We start from the raw sequence: 4,515 nt of genomic DNA, 5'->3' as shown, positions 1-4,515 counted from the left end.
TTCCGGAGCTTTAGGAGATTCACAGGAAAGGGTGGACCTGGAAGGATTCCTGGAGGCTGTCAAATAAGTATCCAGTGTTTCAATTGCAATGAGCTCCAGTGCATCTTCTGTAAATCTGTTTCAAGCTGTGTTTTCGGGGTCAGTGGAACACAGTATAAATCCCAGCTCACTCAAGTCCTTCAGGCAGAGAATTTGTGGAATACATATGGAAATACTTTTGCTTGGTGTTCTCTGCTCTGCACCTCTCCCAAACAGAACTTACAATTGTGTTGCAGAATAAAAGGGAAAAACCTCCGAGCCTGGAGTAATGTATACAATTCAATAATACATGAAATTCAAAGCCGCACATTAATCACATTCATGTTTAACTCTCAGATTTAAACCCCTGCAGGTTGGCTGCCCTTTGTTCTGCTCAGTGGAAGGGGGCATTCCAGCCTTTCCGTGCAGAGTTCAAAAACTGCCTTGGGTAACAAGTGCAATTGACTTTTTAGGCCTCATTGTATTCTCCCTTCGGGGCATAGTGTGAAGCTACTGCACAGGTTGGCCCCTTATCAAGCTGTTCAAAGGGAGAAAAGTTTGGATAGCAAAGGTTTGGCAGGTCACTGAGAGGGGCTGCTCGCAGGTTCAGGAGGCCAAGACAGGAAAAGTGATGATGCTGCAAGTCAGAATCCAGCTGCATTGGCAGGTCTGGGCAGGAAGGGCAAGTTATACAACAGCCTCTCCTTTCCTCCCGCCACCATCCAGCTTCCAAGTCCCTTGTTTTCATTAGTGTCAGCTCATTTGCAGATTTTTGTGAGCAAGATTTTGGATGGGAATGCTTGCCTCTGACATGCCCTTGTGTGTGTTTGATTATTATGAACTGTTCCTGGTGGTTACCTTTGTACCTTTGTCCAGGATTCACTCATCTGAGCGCTGCAGCTTCCTTGCCTCTGGACCCCTGTTCTCCCTCCCTCCTTTCAATCCATTCAAAATGCTGTTGCAGTATGGCTTTATCCCTACCCTTTTCCAGCAGCCTGGCTTTCCAGGGCTCCACACAGGCAAATTAAGCCACAGGGAGCAAAGACTATTCTGCTGCCCTTCAGAAGAGTGCTGCCATAGGAACCTGCCTGCTTGCTAATGCCTACACTTGGTTATAAACACCATGGGGTGCTGTGGCTAACTGGAGAATGAAATTATTTTCAGTAGCTGATTTGCATCAGGGTTATAGTCTGGGCTGATCCAATCACAGCAAGATGTGGCAGCAGATACATTGGGAATTGGGTTGTGGCTGCAGATATATTAGGAGTAGCTTCAGGTGGACGAATCTGGGGGCTGGTAACAGTCCAGCTCTGATACTGTGGATGTTAAACATGTAGTAAAATCCTCACCAAAACCCCAGTCAGTGACAATTAATCTACAATATTTTGGCTATCAGGGGGTTTAAAATGCATCCACAGAGCTGTAATGTTGTCCAGCTTCCGAATCATGGTTGGGTTGACAGGAATCTTCCAGATGATCTCATTCCAACCTGCTGCCATGGGCAGGGACACCTTCCACTATCCCAGCTTGCTCAGGGCTCCATCCTGGCCTTGAACACTTCAGAGATGGGGCATCCACATCTTTTCTGGGCAGTGCCAGTGTCTCTCCACCCTCATAGCCAAGAATTTCTTCCTAATTTCCAATCTAAACCTGTTCTCTGTCACTTCAAAGCCATTCCCCCTTGTCTTGACATTCCAGGCTCTTATCCAAAGTCCCTCTCCACTTCTCTTTGACCCCCTCTAGGCACTGGAGAGTGCTCTAATGTCTCCTAGAGCCTTCTCTTCTCTTGGCTGAATGACTCAGTGTGTGTCCACAGGAGAGGTGCTCAGGCCTTGGGTCCCTGTATGTCAGCCCAGGGAAGGTTGTTCTGTCTGAATGGAGGAGACACAATCCGGATCCCAAGAGTGCTTATAAACATCCCAGAAAGCAGGATATGGAGCAGACAGTTTAGGAGTAAACAGGAGTGACTCAGTGAGACTACCCATCACCAGCCAAATGAGGCTGAACTTTGAAGTTAAATGGTCTGAATTCCGGAGAGTCCGAACATTTTACACGCTGAAGTGAAATGCCAAGTTCAAGGCATATAGGAGGTGTAGTGTTGGATTAAGTGCTCTCCAAACAGTGATGACCTCTTGCTGCTGGGTCATCCAAGGACATTTTCCATGCTAAATTCAGCTTCTGATGGTGCACACCATTAATAGTCATCAAAGAGGTGGAGGAGTATGATCCTGAGAGGACCTCTCCAAAACTTAAAGGAGGAGAATAAAGAAGTCTTTTAACAGGGGGTGGAATTTAAATGTTTGTTAAGATTGAGTGGTAAATTCGTCACTCTCACCTGCAAAATTGTGGGCTGCCAAATTGGGCTGGGCCCAGTTGTGGGCTGAGCCCACCAGCCGACAAAGACAGTGTGGCCTGAAGGACTTTCATGTAGAATACAAATATTGAGGTGCTACAGAGGGCAAAATTTTATGGTGTTGCCAGTTGAAGAGAGAATATTTTATGCAACAAGACAGAATTCAAACTGCAGTTATAAAGTATATACTGTTCTTGTAGGGCCACACTGGGGTTTTAATAAAACAAATGGCAAAGTTCCCACTGATAGAGTTTGGCCCACAGCGACTTCAGCTCTGGAAGTGATTCCGCATTATATGGAGAAAGAAGAAAATTTCCAACCTATTAAGCTTTGATCCAATCAACTTTTCCTATTTATGTCAAAAGAATGATGACTGTCCTGTAAGCAGCGTGCAAAAATTTCCAAAAGGCTGGATTACTGAATAGTACTTTGGAGTTTTAGTGAGAGATCACACAAGCGACTTTCCAAACTTACTCCCTGTGCTTCTGCACTATCAAAATATATGGAAAAATGTGGAGCAGGCTTTCCAAAGGCATTAAGCACCCCACTTGAAATCCATATAGAGCCAGGTGCTTAATTTAGGGAGTCCCTGGTGTTTCATAGCTGCCATAAGGAGCAGTGTTATTTAGGACATGGTGAAAGATCTCAGAGAAGTTCTGTTGACTTAAAAAGGAGCAGAACTCAGCTCAGCTTCTGATCTAAAGGTTTTGAGACAGGAGTAGGCATCTATCAGCTGCCCAGTAATAACTTGTATTCTGACCCTGTGACAGTCCACAATAAATGGGAAACAATTAGATTCAGTCTTTTAGTCTGTAACTCATGAGAAAGCGACCCCATATTTGAAAAAAAGGCTCCCCAGGGACATGAGTGTGCATGTGGACTGAAGGAAGCTGCTCTGTGGTAGTTTGTTGCAATCACTCTCATGATTTCTGAGTCAGAGTTCTGAGATACAGCAATTTCCATCTCCTCTAACTTGTCTTGATTCTGCTGTTCCCTCCTTTAAATTAATTTTTCCCTTACAGAAAAGAGGCAAGATTTCTGTCATAGGCCAGTACTGAAATTGTAAGTTTGATGCCCACATACCATTTCCTTTCCCTGTTTCCCTGACTGATGAAGATGAGCTGTATCCCACTTTCCTAAGGAACAAGACCCATGGTGGTGGTTTTCTGCATGCTCTCTCATCTTTGAACAGCACAATTTGCAATTTGGAGCTTTTGTTCATGTCCATAAGGGTTGGATGGATGCTCACTCAACCACTGGATGCTCCTGTCCTTCAAGGAGGGTCACAGCTGGAAGATGTCTTTATGATCAGCCAAACTAACCCAGGTTCTGAAACTGCCACATTTGGTTTAAAATTTATAATTAGTGGACTGTAAAGAGGGGCTCAGTTCCTATTACACTAGGGAGAAAAATAAGAGAACAATTTTTAAGGTTCAATCTGTGGGAAAGGAAACTCCCACAACATTCTAGGGAGGAGAAACCTGAGTCTCTTTGCTTTACACCAAGACAGAGCTGACACATTCTAGAAAGCTGAGCAGGCCTTGCCTGGGACAGGCTCAGCTTCCTGACAGAACTCCCTCAGAGCAGAAAATTGGTTCTAACATCCCAAATGTTTAAAAATATAGATAGGAATAAATTTTGAAGGAGCATGAAGTAAATCTGAGGCAACAGATTATATCTAAAAGGACTTTTTTCTTAAAAGGCAGTGTCTGATGAAAGACTTGCAGTCTCTCTTCTGTTCATATGATGGGAAAAAAATATTCTGTCCACACTGAAGGCAGCCAGATAGTTCACAGAAAGATTCAGTAATTTAACATGATCTTACGTGTACAGAACTTGCTGTTCTTTGACCTAACTCAATCCAGGAGGGTTTTAAAAGGCGCGAAATAAGGTGTTTCTAATTAAAAAAACTGAAAAAAGAGAAGTTTTCAAGAAGAAAATAAGTAAACAACAGAAGAACATCGATTGAAGAATTATTTAATTTAAAAAGTTGCCTAATTCTCCCCAGGTTTCGACATGAAAGGTGGATCTGTGGCCAGCTTGGAAAGTGCAATCACTTGGCTACTGGCCCACACACATGGGTAGCAAGTCAACTTCTGCCCTTCCTCCCCAGCACTCTGATGTGCTGCAGCGTGGCAGGAGGA

The sequence above is a fragment of the Lonchura striata genome, chromosome 9 (assembly GCF_046129695.1).
Source record: "Lonchura striata isolate bLonStr1 chromosome 9, bLonStr1.mat, whole genome shotgun sequence".
In the NCBI taxonomy this organism is placed as follows: domain Eukaryota; kingdom Metazoa; phylum Chordata; class Aves; order Passeriformes; family Estrildidae; genus Lonchura; species Lonchura striata.
Note: the sequence above shows the minus strand (reverse complement) of the source record.